Source organism: Ambystoma mexicanum, chromosome 2p (genome assembly GCF_040938575.1).
Source record: "Ambystoma mexicanum isolate Mex_15411 chromosome 2p, UKY_AmexF1_1, whole genome shotgun sequence".
NCBI lineage: Eukaryota > Metazoa > Chordata > Amphibia > Caudata > Ambystomatidae > Ambystoma > Ambystoma mexicanum.
In genome coordinates, this window is record NC_090923.1 from 464,128,023 (window position 1) to 464,143,957 (window position 15,935).

The 15,935-nt window shown below is 46.0% G+C and overlaps 1 protein-coding gene across 9 annotated transcripts in view; it reads right to left on the reverse strand.

The window, feature by feature from the left end:
* Positions 1–15,935, reverse strand: part of FOXP1 (forkhead box P1) — a 1,926,958-nt gene that overhangs the window by 1,147,321 nt on the left and 763,702 nt on the right. The gene's annotated exons all lie outside the window — the stretch shown is intronic.

Sequence of the window (15,935 nt, forward strand, 5' to 3'; positions counted from 1 at the left end):
CCGCTTCCCTTAGAGACGCAAATATTTTCAAAAGAAGCCAGAATCAGCAATTCCATTTCTCTAATTGCATCTGGTTGCTATACAGCACTTTGAAAACCGTGAGTCATTTTATGTATTATGTGCAACACCCAAAGTCTATTGTGCGCAAGAGGAGGGAGGAGGTTTAAGTGCACAGAAAAACTGCCCGCGGAAAAGAGGCATCGTGTTAACAATAACTAATAAAGTTAGAAGCATTTGCCGACAAACGAGCTGCCTTTTTTCAGTCAACAGTCGTTGTAAATGTTGAATATCTGTTCAATTTCAATAATTTAAATGAGGCGTACATATGTTTAGTGCAGTAATGATCGCCGGCCTTTGGCGTGAAACACAATATGACATTTTGCATACCAGTAATGCGACTGCTTGTAGAAACTTTTATATTCTGATTTTTCACCCTACACCGTGTGAAGAAGTACTAGTAAAAAGCCCCATTCCTTTCCAGAAGTTTCTCCTTGTGCTGGAAAGCGTACTCTTGTGTGAACCCCTTGTGCTCGCCTATTTTTTATATTTTTTATTTATTTGACATTTGTATGGCACCTATACACAAGTGTTTCCAGGCGCCACAAGACACAATGGGGAGGGAAACACAGGAAGATGAACAAAAACGGTTATATTGGCCTCTTGGCAATCCTACCGCGCAAGTGCAAGAACAAGGAGGAAAATGCAGGGGGATAGGGGGATAGAGGGAGAAGTGCAGGAGTTCCCAAAGGAGGGAGGAGGGGGGACGTGCTGGGGAGGTGGGCAAGTGCTGGGGGAGCCAGGAAGGCAAGTGTAAGGGGAAAAGGGTAGGGAGAAGGGAGGGTAAATGCAGAGTACAGGGTGGAAAAGGTTGGGGCTAGTCTGGGAAAGGGATTCTGAGGAGACTGGTGGGCGGGGGGGGGGTCTGGCCCCTATATAACTCTGGAGGGGCCAGGCCCCAGTCACAGTGGCAGATGGAACGCTAACATGGGAGGCGGAGGGGCAAGGACTAGGAGAAAGGGTAAGTCTTGAAAAGTTTCCAGAACTTAAGAAGATTGAGCTCAAGTCTGAGGGGGCAGGGAGGCCGTTCCAGACGGCACAACCTGCTGAGGAAAGGGGTCAACCTCCGACTCTCGGTTTGGATAAACATTTGACCTGCAGAGAGTTAGGGCCAGAGGACTGAAGGACTCTGGCGGGGAGGTATTTAGGGTGGGAAGCTGGATGTAGAGTGGTCCTAGGTCACAGACAGCCTTCTGGATGATGTAAAGAGTCTTGATTGGATCCTTGCGGTCACCGGGAGCCAGTGGAGAGATTGTAGGGCTGGAGACATGCAGTCCCAGGGCTTGAGGCCAAGCATAAATCTCACAGTCCTATTCTGGTTTAGTTGAAGGGGGCAAAGGGAGGAAAGAGTCAGGTTGAGGAAGAGGCTGTTGCAATAGCCCAGCCTCGTGAGAACCATGGCTCTGGATACATTGAGCTTCTGGGGGAAGGTGAGGAAAGGAAGAATGCCCTTGAGGAGGTGGAGCTTTGCTTCTTGGCGAGGTCCGTGGTGTGTGGAGAGAAAGAGAGTGAGGAGTCAAATGCCTACTAGCAATGCAAGTCTGTTACAAAACCACTCAAATAAAATAATAACAAATATAGAACCAAAGGGAAATAGATTAAAAATGCCAGTGTTGACTTAGTACCCAAAGCACTTGCCTAGTGTGACTACAGCCTTAACAGCATACTTGTGGGCCAGCACAAGGAGGCATCTTCTTAGGCCATAAACCGTGCAGTGGATGGTTAGTGATGTACTTCTAGTAAGCAATGAGACCAACTGCATTGGACTTTGTCTCACATGTTGGGCAGCAAACACAGGGTTGCGGAAGACTTCAGTGCTCCAAGATCTCAGATCCCTTGACAAAGCCTTCCACCATAGCATAAATGGAACCTTCAACACAATGCTTGTCTTTAGCTCTGTACGTTTTAGGATGGCCTCCAGAGCGGTCAAGAATTTGTAAGTGAATTCAGCTAATGTGTTGCACTGCTGACCTCATTCTAATTGAGTGCATGCCTTCCTTGTGCAGAGGGTAGGCCACACACCAAGCATTCAGGGCATATTTGGATACTGCACTGTGACACATACCCGCACAACTTCCACAGTTAATTACAAATTATGTGCTGTGTCACAGTTAGGTCCAAAAGTGGATGTTTTAGTTATGTTGATCAACACACTCTTTTGTAAAGAGGGCCAAGTACTACCAAAACAATCCTGTGTAGCAAAACAGTTTATTTTATAAAACAGTTTGTTATGTAACATGTCAAAGTGCCGTAATAACATGTGCTACACTTACCAAAACCAATGTCAATTATTTCACTGATTCAGGATGTTTGCAAGGTTGAGAAGACCACCTGGGATTCGATCCTGCAACTTTCAGACTATTCTCAGATTTTTTCAGTAGATGCATTTTATTATTATGGTATTTATTGAGTGCTGACCGAGCTTCGATAAGCAACGGACCCCTTTGCAGGGGTATACAACAATACAGATACACAACAGAGTGCTTTACAGAAGTATACAACAGTGCAGCTGCATACAAGGGCATTTTTTCAGAGGTAACAACAGAACAGATGTACAGCAGGGGGTATGATACAGAGGGGTGCATAGGAGGGGTACAGCTTCACAGGGTGGCGGGGAGGAGAGGAGCAGATGACATCTAGAAAGTCAGGTGGCGCGGGGATGATCTGATGGCCTAGTTGTTGAGGAGAGACTCCTTGAAGAGTTGGGTCTTGAGTTATTTTCTGAATTGTAGGAGCATGGGGGCGAGCCTGATGCTGACAGGCCGGAGGTTCCGTAGTCTTGGGCTGTAGGCAGAGAAGGCTTGTTTTCTGGTACTTTCCTAGTTGCAGTGGCAAATTTCAAGTCTGCATGTGTCCTGGCTTCTGATGGTGTACTGTTCGACGGAGATGCTGAGTTTCTCCGTGAGATAGCTGGGTAACTTGAGTGTCGACTGCCTCCTAGATGATGCAGCAATATTTGAAGGGGATTTGTGCATGCAGTGGGAGCCAGTGAAGGTCGATGAGGGCCAGGGTGATGTTGTTGTATCTGTGTAGACCCATGATGAGGGGAGCAGCCGCGTGTAGGACACTTCTCAGGGGCACAGGGGAGGATTATGGGAGGCATTCGAGGTGGGGTAGGACCAGGGCTTGAACGGTAGATGTAAAGCTGTCCACATGGAGGAAGGGCTTCACTTTCAATGGGGGAGAAAGCTGATACAAAGCTGTCTGAGTTTTCTTAGCTATGCATGTCTTGAAGGAGATGTGTTTGAGCGTGTAGATCCTGGGGCCCTTGGTGCAGGAGGAGAGCTTGTGTGTTAAAGCCTCTGGGTTCATGTTTGATAGTCAGGTCTGCATGTCTGGGTGTTCAGTGTTGTTGGTGAGGAGTAGGAATTCGGTCTTGAACAGTTGAGCTTCAAGAATGCACTGGACATCCAAGACTGGATCAACGAGAGGCAGGACTTGAGGCTGTGGATGTCCTTAATGGAGTCGATCTTGAGGTATAGCTGTGTGTCTTCAGTGTATTGGTGGATGTAGATTTTCTGTGTGTGTAAAAGGACTCCCAGTGACTGCATGTACAGACTGAAGATCAATGGGGAGAGGCTGGAACTTTGCGGGACTTCACAGGTGATAGGCAGCATTGGCGACCTAGAGAAGTCCGTCTGAACAAACTGCTGGTGGGTGGCAAGGTAGGTCTTGAACCAGTGTAGGACAAGGTTGCTGATCCACATGTGCTGATGTAGGGTGTCCGTGAGTGCCTAGTGGTCTACTTTGTCGAAAGCAGCTTTGTGTAAACCAGGAGACTGGGGTGGTTGGTGTCAAGGATGTTGAGGGCGTCGTCAACCACCTGTTTGGTTGCAGTCTCCATGCTGCATCTGTGTCAGAACCCGGATTGGTAGGTTTGGAGGAGATTGTTGGTGTCAATATGTTACTGCCGTTGCGCTGATACTGCTTTCTCAATGATCCTGCCTAAGAATGGACGACGGGTGATGCAGTGATAGTTACCTAGTTTGTCGGGATCCTGAGTGGGATTCTTTATTAGAAGGAGGATTTGCCCTGTCTTTAGGGTCGATGAGAAGGTGCCGTGAATTAGGGAGCTGTTGATGATGTCCAGGTAGGGAAGGAGAGCTTCTGCAGCATGGATGCTGGGAGGATGACGTCTGTATATGGTGTGGCTTTGAGGGTGGCCAGGGTTTCTACCAGGTCCTCTGTAGAGAGTGGTCTAAATGTTGTCTAGGGTATGGAGATTTTGTGAGGAGGGACATGAAGTGGGTCTGTGGATGCAGATCTGGTGACTGTGTGCTGGCGAATCTTCCGGAATTTGTCAATGAAGAAGGAGGTGATGGCGGTGGATTTTTCGATGGAGTGTGGCATGGCAGGTTCGGGTAGCAGTTTGAAGCAGTGCTTGACCGCTTTGAAGATGGATCTCCTTTTGTTGGCTTCTGCTATAGTGCTCTGTTAGTAGGATTCCTTGGCTGTGTTTATTAGTTGTTGTTGGGTCGCTTGGAGTTTCTTGAAGAGTGCCAGGTCCGATGAGGTCCTGGAGTGGCACCAGATCTTCTCTTGGTTCCTGATGTCTCTTTTGCTGAGGTTGAGGGTTTGCGTGTACCAGGATGCTGATGGTTTTGATTTGCAAGTGCGTTGTTTCAAAGGTGATTGCTGGTCGATGGTGGCTGAGAGGGTGGCGTTCAGTGCTTCCAGTAGAGAGTTGTGGGTTTATGGTCCATGTGAGGTGGAGGTTGGTGATGTCTTCCATGAGGGCTTCCACCAGGAGGTTCTTGAAGGACCTGAAGGTTTGTCTGATGGGTTTCTGCTGGCAGTTCTTGACTGGGTTGTTGTGCAGGATGTTGAAAGGCACGGCCTGGTGGTCAGACCAGTGAAGCAGGAGAGGAGAGCTTTAGTGGAGGGAAGGCAGTCTAATGATGATTAGCTTGAGGATGTTATCTTCCTCATGCATTGGTCTTCTGAATGATGTGTGTTGCTGAGGGTGTTAGCAAGGTCGAGGAGAGGTTCCTTCATCGGTTTAGTAGTCTTGTTGCCTGGGAGGTGGAAGTCGCCTAGGAAGATGCTGTTGGTGTGTGTGAGGGACATGATGGTGACCAAGTTGGTGAAGTCTCTGATGAAGGCGGCATTGGGTTTGAGTGGTTTATAGATTTATTTTTATTTATTTATTTATAGGGTTTTTATAATGAGATCAGATGGAAGGTTACTGTGTCCGCCAGGGAGAGCGGGAAATGGCAGATGAGTACTTAGAAGCAACCAATGTTGTCGAGGTTAAGTCTGGTCCAGGGCCACAAGGTATTGTGGATGACTGCAAGGCCTCTACCTGTCTTATTCGATCGATCTCTGTGTTGGATGCTCTAGCCATCGGGGAAAAGGATGTCTAGGATGTGGGTGGAGGTGGGTGTCAGCGAGGCCTTGGTGATGAAGATAGCATCAAGGCCATGTGGAGTGATGAGGTTGGCGATGTCTGCTTTATGGAGGATATATGAGCGGTCATCGGCAAGCATCAACTTGTGGATGGTGAGGGGGTGCTGATGTGCTTGAGGCTGATGTAGGTGAAGTTGCTGCATTGTGGAGTTCATGCCTTAGAGGTGGTACAATGTCATTGACGTTGGCGTTGCGTTGGTGGGGATAGCATGTGGGGATGCTGGGAGAAAATACAAGTGCAGAACATGCTTACCTGTTGTCGGGCAGGAGTTCGGGCGCCGGGCCTTACTGGTCCGAACAGGTCTAGACAGGAATTGCCATTTTCTTCATCTGTCCCTTTCTTCAGACGCCCAGGTGAGAGATGCCCTTGATCTAAGAGTTAACAGCAGAAAGGAAGAGGCAGCACTAAGAAGGTTGGTGGGGCTTAGGCTATGTGACCTAGCTCCACTTACACCTGCTCACCAACTGCAAAGAAAAAAAGGCTGGAGGGCTGCATAAGTAGGGAAAAGGGTGGCAAAACAGGAAGGCACCAACAGTTTAGCAGTGTAGCAGTGATTGAAAGGATGGCGGGGCTTAAGCCACATGACTTAGATCCACTTGACCTGCTCATCAACTGCAAAGAAAAATCTGCTGGAGGGCTGCATAAGTAGGGAAAAAGGGCGGAAAAACAGGAGGGTATCAACAGTTTAGCAGTGTAGCAGTGATTGAAAGGAAGGCGGGGCTTAGGTGATGTGACCTAGATCCTAGATCCACTTGCACCTGCTCACCAACTGCAAAGGAAAAGAGGCTGGAGGGCTTCAAAAGTAGGGAAAAGGGCAGCAAAACAGGAAGGCAACAACATTACTCCACTAGACTATTTTAGTGGCATTCGGGTTGGTTTTGAGTTTGCATTGTTGAGGGTTTTATATAGCATTTTATGAAGAAGTCTATAGTTTGACTTTTGCTGCCCAAAATGTTGTAGAAAAACTGACAAAGATGAATCAGTTGTGATATTACTGTACACCTCTGTACAAAAGGGGCATTTACCACAGGCTATAATGGAAGCATACATGAACTCCAAACTTACAAACCAATTTCTTGAGGCCATAACACCACATTGCTTTTCTGAGCTTTTTCAAATTCGACCTTTGGGGCCATCACTAAGATTACTGAGCAGTACATACCATACGATTTTAGCTTCGTAGTGGTAGACAACACTATCATGGTTGTGCCAAACGTACTAGTAATCTTCCATACAACAAACAGCAAGCTGAATGTGCCAGTACAAAGGATTATCTACTTCACTCTCTTTTACTTTGAAGTATGAACTACTCTGGTACTCTGCAACATTCCATTTGCTGTCAGAATGTACAATTCCACAGTTTGGCCCAGGAAGAGGAGCACTAGAATCCATCTGTGTTCATACATAGGTAGACAGTGGCAAGGAGGGTTCCCATCATCCCATCCTACTAACAGCAGCGTGAAAGAGAAACAGCATCACAATTCCCCCTCTTCCTTCCTTGCTATGGTGCTCACGCTGTGTCCAAGACAGAGAGAAAAAGATAGTGGGTGGGCATGCACACAAATCCCGGCCATGAGAAGAGCAGAGATGTGATGCCCGTCTCCCACTGAAGTCAGTTGAAGATGGGTATTGCATCCATAGTGCCCCCCTCACTGCCTCCCCAAACTCTGTGGGAATCAAACTGCATCACTCACAGACCTAGGGCCTCATTACGAATTTGGAGGTAGCCATGCCCTTAACAATGGCATGGCTACCCCCAAACCTGGGTCCGGGTTCCCTGAATGTGGAAATACTGGGCCATTCCGACCTTGGAGGCCTGATATTTCCCCATTCAGGGAACCCGGACCTGGTACATCCCCATTCCCATTTGAGCCCCCCTAGGGCTCAATGGGAATGGGGAGCATGCTAACAACAGGCCCGTTAATGACGGGCTCATTGTTAGCATGCTGGGCCGCTCACAGGACCCGCTAAGGACGTCTGGTAAAACCAGGCGCCCTGATCGGGTCCCGCAAGCGGACTTCTTAATGGGGCGATAAGGGGTTAACGGCTCCGGCACCTTTACCGGCACCATTAACCCCTTACCGCCCTCCTCGTAATGAGGCCCCTAGTCTCACTATCAAAGACAATAGGGCCTGGGAAGCAGAATGGACGTGGGATGCAAAACAATAACATAATCCAACATACCTGCCCTCTGCAAACCAGTCTAGTGGTTTTCCGGGTACTCCTCTCAAAGGCAGTGAGGCTAAGCATATTGTCTATTTGGAGGTGAACTTCCAACGAAATCTGGGGGGTGAATCATGGGTCATCGTGATCCCCACCATATCTCTGAAGGAGTCAATGAACAGTTACTTAATTTAGAAACCAACTTCTCACTGATGGGACGATGACAATCAGGGCAGTCTTCCATTAGATGTATGTGATTCCTGCCCTGATCATGTGCCTAATGGGTCTTCCATAAATGTTGATAAGATGCTATTGAGAGCACCAGCAGTCATTCGCCTTTGATTTGGGAGGTGTCCTCTAAACAGTCCTTAAAGGTAATGTTATATTTTTCTTCGAGGGACCAAAGAAGGATTTCTGTTCTTTCTATAATTCGAATTGGCATCCATATGTAATTTCTTTGACAAGTCGTTTAAACCCATCTTAACCACCAATAGAAGAGCAACCAGTAACTTGTAATTGACATAATTCGTTCAGCTATATCATAGTACAGTTCAGAGTTATGAAGCTAAAATGTCCAGATATGGGACACTTTGGGTTGTGCCCAAATAAAAAAATCAACCAATAATATAACGGCTAATCACTCTCTTTCTTCAAATGGCCATATAACCAGACTTTTCTTCCTAGAGAGACATCACCATCCTGGATATCGAAAAGAACCTGCCACAGTTTCTGCAGATGAGGTAATGTATCAAGCTGGGTAAGACTCCAGATGGGAGTAATCGGAAGGAGGAAGAGTCCCCTCCTGAGGCTTATTTTGAATAAGGGAGATTTTCATTATTTGGCTTGGGAAGGTTTGCATGTGATTGATATACCAGGAGTAAAATAGAGGACACGCTGGATATTTACCATTAAGCTTCCATTGCATAGGAATCTTGAGCAGATTACAAAGCTCCAATGAAATTAAAAATAAATAAATGCATTCATTAACATAGGGCATAAAAACAAACAGTTATAAAATACCCTTGCTGTGAATTACTGGGCTTCCACATCATCATACCACATTACTCCGGGGTGGTTATAGATAGCTTGCTACTGGGTTACTCAGATGCTAGTTTGCTGGACGCATGTCAGCACTATTATTGTCTCTTCTTAACATATTTTCTTTTGGTTAGACTTAATTATAGCATATGATGTTCCCTGTGTTAGGCGGTTTCATGGTGAAAAGGAACTGTTGTGATTAAAAACAAGTTTCGGTTCAGTAAACCAGCCCCCTTTTGGTAGTCAACTAAAGCACCATCTTTCGTCAACCTTCCTGGTACATTGCACACAATTGAGGAATTGGTTTGACCTCTGTGCTTCTTAAATGTGCATCTTTCTGGCATATCAGATCTAGCCGCCAACCCTGTGCTGTCTTCCTTTCGGCAAAGTGATGAGGTAGAGCATTGGATATTCCTGGAGTCCATACTTATCACCACATGTGGTTCCCTTGACCTCTTCAGCTTCTTCTCATCTTAGTATGCCTAGTTCTTTAACAAGGATAGGAAAGGGAGTATGAAGATGTTAGGACACCTAAGGCCTGATTTACAAAGCATTTTTCAATGGGGTTGCCTATTGAAATACGCTTTTGTAAATCAGGTCTTTTGCCTCTGTCTCGATTCGGGATTGTTTTGTTGTATTCTTTGAGTGTATATACTCCTCTCTGCAATGATCAGCAAATTGGGTATTTAGATTTCTGCTGGCTGCGTAACACATCAGCTAAAGATATTTTCAGTGTGCATGAAGCATCTAGTGTTGCGGTGGGCCGCAGAAACTGTATAACATTTACCCCAAGGTGATTTGGGGCATTACTATTCTCTGATGAATCTCCTGAGTAGCCCATAGCTCTGCTCTAAAAGTGATAGCTGGGTTTACATTCACTTGGACAATTTTTGAAAGATAAGTTATCATTCCAGTGAGAAATACCTGGTAAAGTTTGTGGTTCCTTTTGCGCAATCTGTGCCTTTTTGGTTATCCTGTCCAAGTGAAGGTTTCAACATTTCGAGGATGACGTAGCAATGCCAATCAACGTGAAAGATGAGACATTTATAAGGGTTGACATAAAGGAAGTCTTTCCTTTTCTTTGCCCCTGGAGTTAGGGTGCCCAAAACCACTGTTTAGATTTCTCATTATTTACCTTAATGTGTTTGGTTCGAAGCATCTTGCCATATGGACCAGAAGCTGTGCAATGCAACCAGTGTGAGGGCAGACAACACAGAATCATAGGCATATAGGCGTACGGACATACTTCCCTTGTCAGACTTGCCCCATGTTGGCAAATAACTCAGAGAAAGGGCTTACCTGGATGTCTACTGAGTCTCTGAAAGTGGGCTGACACATACGATGCTGAGGAGTGTTCAATACTTTTCTAAAACGTTCCTCAGCTGTAGCAAGGGTCGCCTAATTTAAGCTAAACAATAAGTGTTAGAAATTTAGATTTTTGAACAGTGGGTCATCGGTCTCCTGCCACCTCAATACTTGTGATCCAATGCCAAGAACTATGGGCACACAGTATTATGGTATATAAAAATAAGTAGTGGTTCTGCCAAAAGTCTTCACCCACACCCAGCTAACTGTGATCCACAGCCTGTGTGCACATCACCACGCGCATACACTCTGCAGATCTGCACCTATTGCTGCACTCAGGTATATTCTTCAAGCACTCAGCTGTGATCTGCAACCCTTAATCATACTATCAACACATGAATCTCCAATATGTAGACATTTAGCCTTGTTGATAAACACAACTTAAGATGCTGTCCACCACACCAGCCTGCCACTTCACACTATAACGGAGGAGTGGTGGAATCCCTGTTGCCACTTCAGCCAAGATAATGGGGACTCTGGGAGGCAGGGACAACCACCTGCCCATGATGCAATGCCTGAATGTGGAATATGGGGGGTTTCGATATTCCTCCCATAGCCTGCCAAAGAGAGCTAAAGCACGGGTATCTCCTGCAAATAGCCAGCTGACAATACATAGCCAAGTTCGAATGCACATATTCACAGAGGCAGATGAACATGTACCCACTCACCTCTGACACATAATGGTTGGCAAACGACCTAAAACTGAAGAAAACCTCCCTCATCTGCAGTTAATGAGAAGATGGATTTATAAAGAAGGGCGAAGGTGAGCAGAAGAGGACTAAACCAACCAAGGGCAGAATAACTAGGAAGGTACAGGCCCGTAAATCAGAGACTTTCTTGTCCCAATCACTCTCCTACCCACAGTATTAAAGGTAGCAAGTTCCCACTGATAGAAAAGACAGCATTGTTGGGAGCTGGTGTTTCAGCGAAAACAAGAAGAGCAGGCCTGAGGAAGATGAGGAAGGATTACGAAACACAGAGAGGAAGAGGTTGAAATGGGAGTAGGGAAAACATGATCCAGAGGAATAGATTAAAACAATGATGAGAGGGAAAGGGTGGAGTTGGCACATGGAAAGCAATCACAATAGGAGGAAAGAAAAAGGAGGAGGAGGAGGTCAAAGTAAAAGCCTAGCATCAGCCAAGCCAGCAAGCCCAAAGCGTCGGAGAGAGGATGCTAAGATGCAAGCAGTGAGAACAGTAGGTTCTGGCCTGGAGCGGGTTCCTGTCAGAGGGAAAGAGTTGGTGTTAAGTCTGTGGAAATGAGCCCAAAGGATTGGTAGGGGCCACAGTGTAAGGCCACAGCGTGTCACCTGGAGCTGATCCAGGGACCGCAAGCGGGTCAGATTCATTAGAACCAGTAATCCAATGCCTGGCTAGAGGACCTATTGACAATGTGGGGACATAAGATATAAGGAGCCAAACAGAAAGCACCAGTAAAGTTGTTGTAGTGAATCATGGCACTAGATTTCCTTTATCAGTGATAGCACAAGATGATGGTGGGTTTCTGACTGGATTGCTAGTAAGCAGGCCATCATCATGAACCCAGGACAAAAGAGTTAGTACCCAGGTTGTGAGAGAAAACAGACAGAGCTAAGCATAGAGAATATTGATATTTTGGGTATTGGGAAATGTGTAACATCGATTGAGTATAATTTGTTTTATTTTTTTGCCCTTTCGTTTTTAGTTGGATGCTTATTAATTGTACATATTAATTAATTGTGTTCATGAATATGTAAGATTATTCATGTAATTTGATTAATTGTGTTAGTTTTGTTAATTTCTGTTCTTGTGAAAGGTTTGTAAGAACTATTACACAATAAATGAAAAAAAGATGTGAGAAAAAACCCTACCCGGACAAAGTGTGGTAGGGACAAGTGTACCGAACTTGTATCAGGCAGGGAGAGGAATGACACTGTAGAACCCCTAGGGCAGGAGGAAATCAAGCATGTGCTCATACCACAAGTTGCAGTAAAGCCAAACCTAAGAGATGCCTAGGACAGAATTCTGGACTACCCATATTCCAGACGCCAAAGTACATGAGGGGCCCAATAACGACAAGAGGATGTTTTCCTTCTCAAGAGGTGATGCACACAAAAAGGCACTAAACGAGAACCCGGTATCAGAGGAACAGAACCCGCCACAAAAAAAGAAGGCTACCAGGAACCTAAAACATCTGAGGAATGGAGGTGATTCTTTTGGATGTTGGGAACTTGGTTTTCTAGAGCAGGTGGTCTTTCTACAGCAGTGTGACCACCATACGTTCTCTCCATATGATCTTTTATGTTCATATATGATTGTGGTTTATATTTTACAGAAAGCTCTCTTATTCTGCTATGTAATATCACATGTTTATTGTAATTCTAACAAAAGCATTCCAGTGGCCCGTACTGTTTGGGAGTGCAGCCCTGCATGTGCCAGTGGATGGAGCAAGGGCAGGTAGACTGTGGATTTTAGCGATATGTTGTGGTCTTTACTTTCCTGTTGTCCAGGGGGTGCTTTCTGTATTCCCAGAAATATACCACCTTCATGGATAACTGCTGAGAAATCCAAATTCCAGTCTCCTGTTGTTTTGTTCCTCCTTCTTTGTGACATTGTCCTGCACATCCCTGGCAACTCAGAATACAGTGAGGCCAGTCACCGTGAGGGGGATCCAACATGTGAAAGACACTGTTGGAAAGCTGAAATACCCAATATCTGAACTATACGATTTGAGAAAAGTAGTTACCAAGAACTACTGATTAGCAGCCCACAGGAGAAGGGAGTCATTCTCCCGTGCCTTAGATGTTTTGATAGTGGCTGGGACAGTTTAGATTAGTTTGGACAAATGACAAATCTTCCTTTTGGACTCACTGAAAAATGCCAAGCACACTAGTGATCTTTGTAGCTAGGGAGCCCCCATAGTTTCGGGAAAGTCAGGTGTTTTCACTTCTCTTTTAATAAAGCATATCTGAACATGGAAGATCAGAGTCCTTGTCCTTCTGACCCACCGCAGTAGGCTACATGAACTATGAGATGGCCACTGGTAGCCATGTGCTGGAAGTGGGTGGATATCTGATCACTGTCAGTGGGGGCAGCATCCCTAGTGCCCCCAGCCTAACGTTAAAGGTTCAAAATGAAAACCACCTGCCTGAGCACTTGTTTGTAGCAGGTTTGGTTAAATCACTGTCAGGATTGGTTAAATCACTGTGGCGGGGAAGAGGTTTCAAGTAGGAATGCCACCAGTTATGTGATGGTGGGTCTGTTGGCTATTCTACTGTCACATTCCAGCACTGTCCACCAGACACTTAATCAAAAAGCCATTTTAAGGAAGCTTGAGTTGGTAGCTCCAACTCGAAATCAGGCAGTTTGGGAAGGGATAGATACAGAGGCCTATTTCCTCCATCCTCTAAATTGGTAGATTCTCCTGGTGGTCTATAGAGCACTACGAGGTTAATACTGAAATTATGGTTTGGGATAATCTTGGTGTGTAATATATGGATTGTGGGTCTCCAGCCAGGGCATTCCCAATATCATCTGGAACTGAGGAGCACCGATGAGATCGAGACTAATGTCCTCTTGATGTCCGTCCTGACACAGAAGCTTGACTTTCTCAGTGTATTTTGTCACTGGGCCGGATGATAGCTGAGAACATCCACAGCAGTGATGTTTTCTGATTACTGCTTCTGTCAGAGAGGAAGGCCTATTCAGAGAGCCACATCTTGGTCAATGTAGTTACCCACAGCTCCACAATCAACATATGCCTCCAAGGCATGCATGTTTGATGGTTGCTTGTGATTCACCAAAAGCACTGGAAGGACTAGATGTGAGGTCTGTACAGATTCCTTTTTCAAGCTTGACAAGCGGACCACTACGCTTGCTGGGCATTGGCGTTTCCCGAGTTCTGTTCTTCTTCTTCATCAGTTTTGTCTGTTGCCCCAACCGTTTTCTTTGGTGGTTTTATCGGGCAGTCACGGAGGAAATGACCTGCTTGTCCACAATATAAGCAAAGCTGTTGTTTTCTTCTTTTTTCCCTTTCTGCTTTGATAAGGTGACTTCGTAATCCATCAATTTGCATTGGCTCAGACTGTTCATGATCTAGTTGCACCATCAGGTCTATGAAGTCCGCACACCTCTCAGGGGGATTGACCACTTGCGCCAACACATCCTTAAGTTCTCCACGTAACCCTCAGTAAAAGAGTGTAGTCCTCTTCTCTTCTGGTCAGTTGGTCTGGGCTATGAGACGATTGAAGGTTGCAATATAGGTTAATAGATCTTGACTCCCTTGTCTGAGTGACAACAACTCGTTGTCCAGAGCTTGTCCTTGAGTATGACGGGCAAACAATTTCTCCATCTCATGTTGGAAATTCCCAAAGTTCCGGAGTAAAGGGTCATCTTGATTTACCAAAGGTATAGACCAGTCCGCTGCACTACCTCCTAAATACGAGAGTACAAACGCCACATTGGCTTGGTCATTAGGAAAGGCTCCTGGGCTGCACAAGAAATGAAGAAATGAAGACGACATCGGTTCATAAATACAGCAAACTTGTTTGGGTCACCGATGAAGGGTTTGGGAGGGGCTAGAGGCACTGCTCCTGGAAGAACCACCTGAACCGGTATTGATTGTTGTGGTGTGGAAGAATGAGAAGAATGGGTCACTCCAGGCAGCGGAACCTGTCCTGCTTGTGCTTGTAGCATTTGTCTTGCCAATTTGTCAGTTCTTTCTCGAGTTACACTAAGATCCCTCTATAATGCATTGGTTTCCTGTCTTGAAGCATGCACTTCAGCCCGTAATTCCCCTAGTAAGAGGGCTAACTGATCTGTTTCTGAAGTTTCCATAACGCCCAGGCAGAGAGTATTAGAGGCTTCACGTTCTGTTACACTCACCTGGTCTCTGTGAAGGCATTGGGGCATGGTTGCAGCCCTCCCTGAACTTGAATCACCCCCTTCAGGCCTCTCCCTCATCAGAAAAGATGTGAGCGGTGGTACATGGTGATACTGCTCCTGCGTGGAGATAAGAGTGTGTGAGTGCGCCAATCTATGATTGTTGTACCTCTCGAACCCTTCACCCCAAAGTACGATTTCTGTGAGCATACGCCAGCCCATAAAGCTCACCTGTGAATTATGGAAGATAAGCTCTCCATCCTGCTACTTCTGGCAGGGGCGTGTTGAATGGGATCTAGTTCCTTCACTGATCCCTGATAAAGATTAGTCCAGTCCAGCTGCGACTATGCTCTCCTTATGATTGGTAAGTCTTTCTTGAGCTCTTGTGATGCTATTCGTTCTGTTTAATGTCTTTATATGTTGCTCCTATTTATGCCTGCAATAATGTCTCTCTTCTGTTTTCTTCCCTTAGATGGAAATGCGGCCTCAATGCAGCTGTGAGATGTGAGACTCGGCCGGATGGAAGATGGATGCTACCGCAATGTTTGACAGCAGGTAAGTGATGGTTTAAGGAAAAGCACGAAGTATGTCGAAGCCCAACCTTAAGCTGACTGCTTTTTCGATGTCTAACCTTGTCTTCTGTTTTTCTTTGCAGGCGCTGCTATCGACGATGGAGCGGGTCGTGCTGCGGTGCCAAGATGAATATTTCAGCATTCTGGAAAGTGTAAAGATGAATACTTGGTTCGCCAAAGAGATGTACAGGTAAGAACAGCTTCCCCCAGTATGCTGGCAGGAAGCAAGATGTCCAGGAAGCAGGATCTTCAAAGGTAAGTGTGACCTCAGGCGACGGTGAGCGTTACGCTGCCTGCAAGTACAGAATAACGCAAACCGTCTGTCTTGAGGATTGGGGCAGCTTATATAGCTGAGATTGTGGGCACGCCAATTAGGGCCGGCTTACCAGCCACACCCTGCCACTCCTAGAGAGTGAGCACATGCGAAGGCAATCCATTAGCAGCCACACCCAATAATACACTTGGGGCTGCTT